Source organism: Pollicipes pollicipes, unplaced genomic scaffold (genome assembly GCF_011947565.3).
Source record: "Pollicipes pollicipes isolate AB1234 unplaced genomic scaffold, Ppol_2.1 Scaffold_7223;HRSCAF=8565_pilon_pilon_pilon, whole genome shotgun sequence".
Taxonomy (NCBI): Eukaryota; Metazoa; Arthropoda; class Thecostraca; order Pollicipedomorpha; family Pollicipedidae; genus Pollicipes; species Pollicipes pollicipes.
This window is the reverse complement of record NW_023597030.1, coordinates 186274-199490: the sequence shown is the minus strand read 5'-3', so window position 1 is coordinate 199490 and position 13217 is coordinate 186274. Positions and strand designations below refer to the sequence as shown.

At 53.0% G+C, this 13217-nt stretch overlaps 1 pseudogene; it reads right to left on the bottom strand.

The window, feature by feature from the left end:
• Positions 1–4060: 4060 nt before the first annotated feature.
• Positions 4061–12676, bottom strand: LOC119109030 (methylcrotonoyl-CoA carboxylase beta chain, mitochondrial-like; annotated as a pseudogene).
• Positions 12677–13217: the final 541 nt, after the last annotated feature.

The following is a 13217-nucleotide window of genomic DNA, read 5'->3' as shown; positions in this document are numbered from 1 at the left end:
CTATGTACATCCAGATCCATCATGTCTGCTATCCATCAAATGCACACTCGTTTTTTGATTTTTTTTTTTTGGTTCAGACATGTGCCGGTGATTAATAGCGTAGATAAACCGTAGCATAGTAGATTATGACTGTGCAAAAGCAAACATGATGTTACATTATAGCGCCGATCGGTCGTCGCAGCCACAGTGGACGCAGGGTCTGACTGAGGTGTTTACACAGAACATTGACATCTGAAACTGCACAGAAGCGCCTGACAAACACTGCAGTAAAGGGCATGGGGCAATGACCAAAGGCGCATTAAATTCGGGTGTTCTGGGTGATAATTCACCATATAATTAAAATTCCAAGAACATACTTGCAACGAACGATGCTGCTTTTCAATGTAGAATTTGTCATTCAAAAGGATTGGTCCGTCCAGATTCGTTCCGTCATGAAACATTTAGGACGACGCGGCTGACTCTCCCGAATAGTTTGGTGTCTTTTTCCTTTTCTTTCACACTGTAATAATAATGCAAACTTTTGGCCTTACGTGGTTCTACGGGTGTCTCACCTAGTAGTAATTACATTATGACAGCGTTTAGTGCAGATGCTTATCGCCAGTTCGCAATATTTCGTGTATTCTGCATTTTATGGGCTCAAACACCGTTTGCTTGAATAATAATTGTCTGCTTGTTCGCTAAAGAACACAAATTCAGACGTTTGATGGAGCCAATCCGGTCAACTGAATATATAGACGCAGGTGACAGTAAGAGCTCAGAGTATACCATTAAACTAGGAGGGGGACTTAAGTGCATGCCGTTCTATGGTGCGATAGTTCTTGAAATCCTGCACACACGTATGCATATCCTAGTCTCAGTGTTATAAGCTTTCCAACAGTGTCAGAAGTCCAGTTGTTCAGCTGACAGGAATCTGCAAAGCTTGTATGAATTCGTTCCACCTGCGTGTTGTAATCTGTCTCCTGTATATGGAGATGATCTTAAGCACAACCAATGCACCAACTGATGTAAGCTACGGGCAGCATATGTCACATTTATAAAGGAATAAAGAACAACCGACACACTTCATGCTTGCATTGTTTTCACGACCATCTGTAGAAATGGCCATCTGCAGACATACACGCCTGTAGGCATGTCATGATCGTTAAACTTAGAATGTCGCAGAAACTCATGGCTCATGATGTGCATGCACTGCGTAAAGGTAAGCAGATTAAACGCGAGGAGAAATGTTTGCCATCTGTGGTTAGCTCCTGAACGGAGGAGCCAGACTACATTTCGACATAAAAACGCTACGTGCTAACGCTAAGGTGTCAGGATAAGACGAAACATCTCCTAAAAACGGGATAGCCTTCATTTATATGACCTGCTTAGTCAGTCAATTTTCCCTCGTAAATTGAGTCACAAAAGTTGTTTGCTCGGGCATGGCGGACCAAAGTTCTCAAAACGCAGTGTTTGTGTATACCTTGACTACTCCACACAAAAATCATCCTCCAGAAGAGACATCTTTTTCCAAAAGCAAAGTCCGGGCTACACAACACTTCAGATTGTTTGATCCCAGAGTTGTGACAAACCTGTGCACTAATCAGACGGCTAAATGTTGGTCAAGTAGTTCAGTTCCTTGGTTTCTTGGAAATATTTCTTGATCCGTAGAAAACAGAGAGACTAATGCGCAAAGTGCGATGCGCCCGAGCACTGCAGTGCCGACGTCTGAAAATCCATTATTTTGCAGATCAAGATCTGGTTCCAGAATCGACGGACAAAGTGGAAGCGGAAGCACACGAACGAGCTGGAGCTGATGGCGCAGCAGTACTACGCCCACATGGGACTGTACACCCATCGGCCCGTGCACCTCAGCGACCGGCTCTGGTACATGGGACTGTACACCCATTGATCCGTGTACCTCAGCGACCGGCTCTGGTGCCCGGCACTGCGACAAACCCAATGACTTAACACACGCTGACCACATAACCTGACGTTTTTATGGACACCAATGATGATCAGTATTTCAAGGGACCTGCCGATGAGGAATCTGGGTCCTGCATCCTGATATCTGCGTTGAGATTCAGACAGATCTGCTCTCAGTTGGTGGGGACCAGTGCAGGTATACCTTACAAATTTTGCATAGTGTTGCACAAATTGCAGAAATCATCTCAGCACCCGATGAAACGGCAGAGATCTTACCTCAGAAACAGTCATTCTAACTATAATTGACGAAGCAATGCATTAATTATGTGTACAGCACCAGGCAGAGCGTATTCTCAAGGAGCTTCAACATCGCAGACGAGATGAATGCTGGTTATATCAGTTTAATTTATGCTTACAGTTTATTCCCACAGAATGTCGAGTCATCAAGCAATTCAACATAAATTCTTCCGTTCGATCGTGTTGTCGGTGGGCAATGCCATCACGGACCTTTTTATAGCGCTTTTGTTCGTTTTCTGATGTTAGTCTTGACAACCCATTTGATTACGATTTCGACATTCATGGAAACCCTCCACAAGCCCGACTTACAGTGTCCTCCACGTCCCCAGGCTGTTGACGCACGGCCTCCACCCGCCGGGCCCGCCGGCGCCGCCGCCGCTGCCGCCTCCCGGCTACCTGGCGCCATTCTACCCGGCGGCGCCGGCGGCGGACGGCCCCCGGCCGCCTGTTTGGTCCGCTCTCCCTGCCGGCTCGGCTGCCAGCGGCCGGCTCACCTCTGGAGGAGACGCTCCGCCGCGGCCTGAGCAAGCTGCACGGCCTGCCGCCGTCACCGCCCGGCCGGCGCGCCTCGCCGCCGCTGCTCTCGCTGCGCAATATGATAGACGGCACTACGGTCGGCAGGATAGATGGCGCTACTCTCGATATGCAAGGTGACGGCTCGCAGGAAGAGATTGACGTGGTCGACGCCGATATGTTGTAGGGGGTGGATGATGAGTGAGTGCAGTTGAGATTATCGATTCTTGATGTGGCAGACCCCACAGAAGTGGCCGTGTTGTCTACCATTAAAGCTGTATGAACTAAAACTGTCTGGCCGCTCGACACAGGATAAACCATTCGTGTTGCTGTTGTCTGTGCCGGCATTAGCGCGGAATGTGTGCATCATCTGTAAGGACAGGCCATATGATTTATTAGTGGGACATCATTTACCCCCTATAGTCAGCTGACGTTTTGTTAAGCGATATTTTAGTTGTAGGCGGCGTCTGGGACCGCATTCGTCTTATGCTGAGTTTATGTTGCATGTCGCGGGGCAACCGTTAAGTGTGACCGATTCGAGACATAATAATGTATTCTACTCTGTGCTGAATTCGCCGAGATAGTTATGAACCTGCTGTTGGTTCAGCGATACATCATATACAAATCGTCGTCCATACAAATGAATATTACTGACACGCACCTCCAATTAGTACCAGACACCGTTGACTGAAAACTTGCAGATGTCAAGCTTCATTTATTCGGTCTCAGTTTGAAGTCAGGATTCACATAGCATAATCTAAGAGTGAGCACCTGGAGCACCACGGCGTGAACCGGCAGCCTTTCACCCCACTACCGCAAATGCATACCACGATATCGTGCCGTCCATTTGTTCAATAGGACACCGTACTATGCCACCACATACATAAGGCGCCTGCCTTTACACTTTCGTGTTAGAAACCAAGGCAGGAAGACCTATCGCAATACGAAACCGGCACTTCAGCCGCCACATATCTATAAAAACGGCTTTGGTCTACGCATCAACACACGCTATTCCACCAACGCCACCAGTAGCACATCTAACCTGCACCGATCGCGTGTACAAAGTGCCACCGGGCACAACCGTATTGCACATCCTGTCGACTATGGGCCTCCGAGCAGTCGCACCAGCAATCTCGTCAGGGGCGCGACATGCTAGGTCATCACAAGGCCGACAGCCCTCCGACCACTCGATCAAGGGCAGGAGGCCTCACTCTCAGTCGCTGCCACTGGTGGGCCGAGGGCGGCGCTGGGACAGGCTACACGCAGGGCAGTACAGCAACACCCGCGAGCTCGCCCCGCGGCGGCCTCCGCACCCGCCAGCGCTACTCACACGGACCCCACGACGGCGCCCACTGACCCGTGCCACCGACTGCGCCCGCCCTTCCAGCCGCGCTCCGCCGCCGGCCGCGTGCGCACCGTCCGCTCACATGCGGAACACGCCGAACTTGGCGTCCGGGATGGGCGCGTTCAGCGCCGCCGACAGCGAGAGGCCGAGCACGCGGCGACTGTCCGCCGGGTCGATCACGCCGTCGTCCCAGAGGCGCGCCGACGAGAAGTACGGCGAGCCCTCCGCCTCGAACCGCGCCACGATCGGCGCCTTGAGCGCCGCCTCCTCCTCGTCGGTCCAGGGGCGGCCCTCGCGCGCGCGCTGGTCGCGGGTGATCTGCGCCAGCACGCCGGCCGCCTGCTCGCCGCCCATCACCGAGATGCGTGCGTTCGGCCACATGTAGAGGAAGCGAGGTCTGCGGGCGGCGAGACGGCGCGTCAGAGGCGGCGCGGGGCAATCCTCCGGCAGACACGCGGTCAGGGCGGCGCGTCTGGGCGCGGCCCCGTCCGGCACCACGCGTTACAAGATGACTGAGTTAGGGTCGTCTGTAGGTGACAAGGGGTGGGCGACCCAGTAACACAACCTGTCTGACAGCACAACAAGCACACGACGTGCAGCGACCGTGTACAAACGCCTGCCTCCTGTTGGCATGGGACGGAGAGTACAACCGAGCTCACAAATCGTACGAGAACCAAATGCACCTTCAAAACGAGCCTTTTTGGGGGCAGGGGTAAAGTACACCGCGTATTGCTTGCAGCCAAACGCTCCCTGTTGGCCATTCCCGTCCGGTGGGCCGTAGCCCAGCAGTCGCGCGGTTCGGCCCACCTTCCCCAGCACACGCAACCCACCCGTAGGCGCGGCCGCACATGCGGTAGTCGGCCCACCGCCCCGGTACACGCGACTCACCCGCAGGCGCGGCCGCACATGCCGTAGTTGGCCCACCTTCCCGGCACACGCGACCCACCCGTAGGCGCGGCCGCACATGCCGTAGTTGGCCCACCTTCCCCGGTACACGCGACTCACCCGTAGGCGCGGCCGCACATGCCGTAGTTGCCGGCGCCGTACGAGCCGCCCACGATCAGCGTCAGCTTGGGCACCTGGGCGCACGCCACGGCTGTCACCATCTTGGCGCCGTTCTTGGCGATGCCGCCGGCCTCCGCCTCGCGACCCACCATGAAACCTGACGACGAACGGCGGGGAGGTCAGCCGACAGGTGGAAGGACAGACAGCCGCCGGCAGGTCAGACGACAGGCGGGAGGAACAGACAGCAAACGGCAGGTCAGACGACGGGCGGAAGGACAGACAGCAGACAGCAGGTCAGACGGCAGGTGGAAGGACAGACAGCAGACGGCAGGTAAGACGACAGGCGGAAGGACAGACAGCAGACAGCAGGTCAGATGGCAGGTGGAGGGACAGACAGCAGATGGCAGGTCAGACGACAGGTGGAGGGACAGACAGCAGACGGCACGTCAGACGACAGGTGAAGGGACAGACAGCAGATGGCAGGTCAGACGACAGGTGAAGGGACAGACGGCAGACAGGTCAGACGACAGCCAAAGCACTCTGCTCTAACACTCCGTTGTCTTTCTCCAATGCCTTCCCAGCACCTCCAGCTAACAGGCCATTCCACTTGATGGTAGGCACCTGTGATGTTCTGCAGGAAAATGAGCGGAATCTTGCGCTGGCAGCACAGCTCGATGAAGTGGGTGCCCTTGAGTGCCGACTCGGAGAACAGCACGCCGTTGTTGCCGACGATGCCGACCGGGTAGCCGTAGAGTCGGGCGAAGCCGCACACCAGTGTGTCGCCGTAGCGCGCTTTAAACTCGTCGAACTGCGAGCCGTCCACGATACGGCTGATCACCTGCGGAGGAGGGGGCGGGGTCAGCGCCGCCAGGGGGCGGGGTCGGCACACAGCAGCGCCGCCGTAGGGAGGGGGGGGGGAGGCAGGGTCGGCACACAGTAGTGCCGCCGCAGGGAGGCGGGGCCGGCACACAGTAGTGCCGCCGCAGGGAGGCGGGGCCGGCACATAGCGGCGCCTCCAGCTGAACACGGCACACGCACGGGCGTGCCACCGTGTCCGGACAGCGTGACAGGGAGCAGTTATTGGCTCAGCTCGATCTCCTTCGACCGAAATAGGCCGCGACCGAACATACGACCCCGCTAAACACTGTGACACAGAGAGAAGCAGATGCGCTTTCGGACCAACATAGTCATGTATAGGCATGATAGCCTAACTGCAATTTCCCTCAGACAGTTATTTGTCGTCACCAGCTATTTCATAAATCCAAACACACTACGCACTTAAGATCGCTAAAGGCGCACACTCGGTCCTATGATACGCAGATCCGCGCCAGGTTCGTGCATTTATGACTCAAAGTTTTAATTAAAGGTCACGCTAAAAGTATCCCTAATTAGCAGATCTACGCTGCTTCGCATACAACCCATTCCTTTCCCGCATAATTCACTGAAAAGTCTACTCAAGTCGGGCGACATACAGAATCAACAACCTGAACCCTTGCCAGCCTATCCTAAAGGCTCTCCCGGACCGCCAGTTAGAAGCGCGCCCCGCTGCTACCCCCGGGCCACCCTCACCTCACGGACGTCAAACGTCTTCATCAAGTTGTCGCCGACGATGCCGTAGAGGTCGCTGGCGGGCAGGCGCGGCTCCTCCGCTCCAGCAGCGTGACCGGCGGCGTCTTCTGCCGGTTGAGGTTGCGCACAGAGCGGCGCACCGTGCAGCGCGTGCAGGTCGTCCACGGCGTAGTGGTCCGTTACGCCCGAAGTGCTGCAGACATGGCGACACCGAGTCACAGCTGGTTGTCGCAGCCCGGCGGCGCCCATCCATGATAAGTTATCACACTACATTTGTAAATAACAATCAATCCCTTGGATCTCGCGGTATTAAGCATCACTCTGAACCCCGCTTTAGATCTTCTCCACATAAATACCCGAAACCAACTTATACAGTTTCTAATCAAGGGAGCAAAGTACAACAAATATAAGTCTAACTCACACTGGCGGTGGAAATCCGAAATAAGAAAAACCTCTTCACCACTGAAACCGCTTCTCTCATACGCAATGCAGGTCGTGATCCCGCCAATGACTCGCAGTTGGAGTCGCAAACCCGCCAATGACTCACAGTGGAGACCATGACCCCCGTGACACACTGAGGTGACCACGACCCCGCCAGTGACAAGCAGTGGAGATCATCAGCCTGCCATTGACTCACAGTGGAGACCATGACCCCACCAGTGACACACAGTGGCAGACGTGACCCCACCAGTGACACACAGTGGCAGACGTGACCCAGTCACTGACACATAGCGACAGTCGTAACCCGGTCACTGACCTGCGGTTACAGCCGTGACCCCGTGTAAGTCGTGACCCTGTCGCTGGCCTGCAGCGTAGGTCGTGACCCCGTCGTTGACCCGCACTTAAGGCCGTGACCCGTGTAAGTCGTGAGCCCGTCGCTGACCTGCAGTGTAGGTCGGCGCCGCCCAGGTCCTCGGCCGAGATGGCCTCGCCGGTGGCGGCGCGCACCAGCGGCGGCCCGGCCAGGAAGATGGTGCCCTGGCGCCGCACGATCACCGACTCGTCGGCCATCGCCGGGATGTAGGCGCCGCCGGCTGTACAGCTCCCCATCACCACGGCTATCTGAGCACGACGGCGGCGGGCGTCAGGCGGCCGGCGGCCCGGCGCGGCGCGTCAGCTGTTTGTCGTCAGCGACGTCTAGGTCAACCGACGCCGGCTCTGGACTTCTAAAGCCAGGCCAAAACGCCATCAAACGTCAGAAGCAGCTGCTGTTTGCATCTATTCTCGAGATTACCACAGGTCATGCCATTTACCACCAGTTCAAAAGCACAGCACACATCTCCGACGCCAACAGCAAAGGAAACACATACACTTAGTGAAAGACGACTGCCCGATATAACCCCAGCGAGACAGAAGTCAGTATACTGGCATACCAATATTAGCGCCAGACCAACGGATCCTCCCCACCCACCCTCTCTACCCAGCACCCGCCTGCGGAATGTTCTTGGCCGACAGGTTGGCCTGGTTGTAGAAGATCTTGCCGAAGTGCTCTCGGTCGGGGAAGACGTCTGCCTGGCGCGGCAGGTTGGCGCCGCCAGAGTCCACCAGGTACACACACGGCAGGTGGTTCTCCATGGCCACTTCCTGGGCGCGCAGGTGCTTCTTGACCGTGATCGGGTAGTAGGAGCCGCCCTTCACCGTCGCGTCGTTGGCGACGATCATGCACTCCACGCTGCGACGACACGGACGGCACGTCAGCGGGGGAAAGGAGGGTCAGCTGGGGGGGGGGGGGGGGGGGAATGGGATGGCATGGCATAACACGGGCAAATGAGTACGGTCACTTTAACACGTTGGGAATGGCTTTAATCCCGAAGCAATGTACGTGCACAGGCCATGATAATTTTGTAACATGTGCCAGGACGACTTTCGGACCACTCACGGCGAGTGTGCGGTCCACGGCTCCCGGGCCACACCTGGCCCATGCTCGACTATCTTGGGTCATAGCATCGTCTATCGCAGCGAGAATGATCACATGTAGGTGATACGTGATGCATGTTAGCCGACTGACTTGGGCTGACAGGAGCACCAGGGGAGCTTCGAAACCCGGCCGTCTGTGTGAGCTACGCTGGACGTCTCAACGGCGGAGAATGACTTTGTGATTTGTGCGAATCGCATACAATATTTGACGGCAGACCTTGAGTGGCATCAGGTGACTTTCTCGTGTAGCAGTCTCATCCAGTCTTGAGAAAAGCAACCTCTTACCACCTTTCCAGCGTTATGAGCCAAGTCAAAAATCGTAGTAATCTTAGGACATCGTAGCCAGGTCGAATGGTTGTTAACATTTCATGGCTGTTAACAACCATGGTTTCATGGTGTTTACATCATAGTTATCGTAGTACCTGTTTGTATATAACATCAAATGAGCCCCGTCCAGCATGCTTCGACCAACCCTGGCCAAAAACGTCAAATTTGGGCAGTATAAGGTGATTAGTCTAACCAGTAGTGAATTTGCCCCCATAACTGCACATATTTTGTCTGATCCCCCAAGTCTTGCATCAGACAACTGAACAAGTGCAGGTTACATGCATTAGATTCTCCGCATACGTGCTTCAGCCCAGTATTTTGCGTAACATGCGTTCAGATTCGCTAAACGTGCGACATCATACAGGTGCACCGATGCGGATATCAAAACAAATACAAATATCAGTCACCTGGCGTTTTCCCCTTGAGTGCGCCGCTGGCAGCATTTATCACGCCTGTACCCCGTTTTGAGCCGATGTCAAGCCAATGTCGGCGCTGGCCTGGCGTCGGCCGGCGGGCAGCTGCACTAACCCGCTGATGCGGCCCACGCCAGTGACCGATGCCCCGGCCGGCACCTCCTCCTTGCCGTACAGCTGGTGGCCGGCCAGCTGCGACAGCTCCAGGAACGGCGAGCCCGGGTCCAGCAGGCGAGAGATGCGCTCGCGCACCAACAGTTTACCTGGCAACGGAGCGCAGCAGGCGCTAAAGACACGCCTCTCACGAGATATTAGCCGGGCGACGACAGACACTGTGAAGAGGTAGAGCTGTTCCAAGTGTCGCAAAATGACCGAGGCGGTCGAGGTGCCCCTAAACATAAATGTCATCATCAAGTGACGATGTCAGTGCGACGTAGTCGTGGTTGGAGAAAAAACCTAATGAACACACGCGACGCAGCTGAGCTCCCCGGACGCCTGTTGGCTGAGCCAACGGACGGGTTAACTCAAACGTACGTTTGCATTAAAAAAGCATAAGGGGTAAAAACATGCATGCACCGCTACGTCTTTTCTTTCAACATTCCTCTGAACGGAAGGGCCGAACGAAAAACTTGAAGCAGGCTGCAAAAGACTACACTTTTAACGACACGAAGACCAAAATATAACCTCCCGCAGCCCCCATACAACCAGTGTGCATCACGCCCGGCCACGCACCTTTTGATGTATGCCGCTGTATCGACCTTCTCTCCGCCGCCGGCCACGATACGGTCCACGTGCGAGAAAGCTCGCCGACCAGTGCGGACATGCGCTCGTGGTTCTCCTGAAGAAGCCAAGGCTCCAGGTAATCAAGGACTGTGCCGCACAAGTCGTGGCCTTTGGCCTACGCTCCTGAAACTGGAGTACAAGTGCGACGCCTTCGCGGGATGAGACTAGCGAGAATAATCAAATAAGCAAATAAATATTACAGACATAGATGTGGCCACCCTATAAGTGAACAGCTATGTGTTATCAACAGGTAAGTGATGCACAACCATGAGTGAAAAAGCTTGTTGCCAATGGGGACCCAACCAAAAAGCTCTTACCGACTCATTCGAATATCTCTTTCTAGATGATGGGGCGCACTGTGATTTCACTGTCACGCACACGTTAACAGAACGGTGCCGCACGGACATTGGCAACCTTTGGGACTCACCATACATGGACATTGTCAGTCCCGAGCACACAAACTGAATATCATCACATCAAAAACACACAATTAAATGTAAAGAGAACTGTGCTTCTCTTTGCCAAAAGTTGGATTATCTAGGACTGGCTGCAAAGATCACTGTGAGACCAGGAAAGCATGACGACCTGGCTGCACCAAGTCATGCTGCTGCAGTTGGATATGTTATCAAGGTCCAAGCAAGTCATGTCATGTCTCTGGGGCTTTACGACGCACTCAGCTGCCGAGGCTATGTGGCGCCGCCTGGCTCTCACCTTGGCAGGGAGGGCGGCCACCGCGGGGAATCGAACCCCGTACCTCTGGTTTCCCAGACTTGCAGCGGTTAATGCAGACACGTTAACCACTTTACTACGCACCACAAGCACCCCAAAATGCAAGATTATCGTAAAATTTGAGGCTAGACAGTTAGAGGGAAGACAGCCCACAACCTAAAAATGGGACAAAATCTACACTGGAAGGACACACTACTAACCAACTCGATTGCTGCTGCCGCAAAACAGCGGCACATAGGATGCATCAAGGGTGCCCCAAAGGGTGAGGCATACACCAAATGCTGAACCATTACACTATATCTCCTCCCAATGTAAAAAAACATTGTCATTATTTATATTAAGCTTCAGAAGCATTCATGTGGTTCATGGAACTCACCTCACTCCCCAAAACTTCAGATCTTCTTAACTTTGGGACATCTGCTTACCATATTAAATGGGCCATGTCCACCTACCATCAACTTTCCTGGACAAGTGTCATCAAATTCATGAATGTAATTGCAAAATTCCTTGCTAGAATTAGTAGAATGATTAGGGTTTACATAACCACTTGCCAGGGTTAAGGGACACCCCCCTATCTGGGCCGAGCATGCCTCTTTAGTTTGGATTGGGACACCATTGTGTGGCTGTTTGAGTGCCTTCATTACAAAGCTTCCACTACCCAGACCTGCCCTATTTTCCAAAAAAAAATAACTGTTGAGCTTCCAAGTGAAGAAAATGGCTGCAAGCAAAGTGGAGGACTCATCAGCAGCCCAAAATAATTCCTTACTGAACAGGAGGTGGGCAGTTGGACAGATTTTAAGGTTGATTGGTTGATTGTTTTAAGGTTGATTTTAAGGTTGAGAGATTTCATGTTGTCCAGATACCCTGTGCTCTTCACCAGGCTCTATGTGCTACTTGCAGGATCAATCTGATTGCTAACCGCCTTCTACATTTTCCTTGATTTCTTTGCATTTGCTTGGAAAGCCCTATGCTGTAGCCAGGCCTCTGTAAGCTCATTTGCTAAGGCACTCTCCATCTCTCAGGGGCATTAATTAATGCAAGAGTCATTGATCAATTGGTCCATATGCTCACATTTTCAACCTCTGTCCTATAGGGCTGAAGGATAGTCAGCACAGATCAATTCCATAATAATACTGCATTACCAAATATCATTCATGTTTCTGGTAAGTTCTCACCAAGCTTCAGACCCCTCTGGGAAGTCATATCTGTATTCCCATAAAATCCCCAAAACCCTGCAATAAAAACCCTGCATCCCACCCACCCCATGCCACCTGCAAAACACCCATTTCTCACCAGGAACTGTGGGCTATTTCGATCTGGCTCTGTCCCAATTATTGGTGCAGTATCCAAATGGTAGGACCTCTTGCATGCTTGTCTGTGGTGAGGTGAGCGACCAAAACTCCATCTCAGACCACGGAGAAGAAGAGACATGGCTTGCACACCAAGAAAAGCTGCAAGAGAACACAAAGTTACAGATATTTGAGAGTGGAGACGACTGGAAATAGGAGGAAACACGAATAGAGTGGAGCATGAAACATTTCTCATAAATCAGTCATTGCACGAAATAACCATGATACTTAATCGAATATGTAGAACATACAGTGAAGCTGCTTTTCAATCATGCAAATGCTTTATCGTTTCATCGCATCGCGGAAGTTCTGGTCCGTGATTGGAAACTAACCGGCTAACGCCAATTGCGAGCTTCTTATTGCCTTGCTACAGGCTTGCGTTTGGTACGAAATTCACTAATATAAAAAATCGTAATATGCTGGAAATATTTACCTCGAAAAGAATCTAAATAATCGTCGGACGAAGCTTCCACCACCCACCGGACATTTGCACACTAAAACGGGAAGGCATACGGCAAACGCCTCCGCGAGTCACATACGGGTCATGAGAAAGCGCTTTTTTTTTAGTGGCTTCAACTTACGTTATTCGCCAGGAACGAAAGCAAGTCTCCGTGCCTAATCCCGCACAAGAACTGGCTCATCCTAAATAAGCACGGTGGCCACTTTAGAAATGGGAGCACGGGAACTCATCACATATGTAATTTTGCTTTAGTGGGCCCCGTTATACGGAAAATATGGTCAATGAAGACAATCATTCAAGATCACAATTCATTGCATACATACGGGGAAAAACAGGTGAGTAAAAGCGTGGTTACGTAGGGTGCCGAACCGTTTTTAGGGTGCCGTAAGGTGCCGGACCTTTTCCCAGCATTATTCCTGGGTACCACGGGGCTAAGCGGCAAAGCAGTTACGTCCGTGAAGTTTACGATTTATTCAGCGATTTATTCAGCCACGAACTCAGATGTCCCTGAAAAAGTCTCAAGGTGAATTACAGCACGGGGTTATCGAAAATGGCCTTTATTTTGCCATGTCATGTGACCTTCGAGGTAAAAAGCAGGGTCAAAGGGA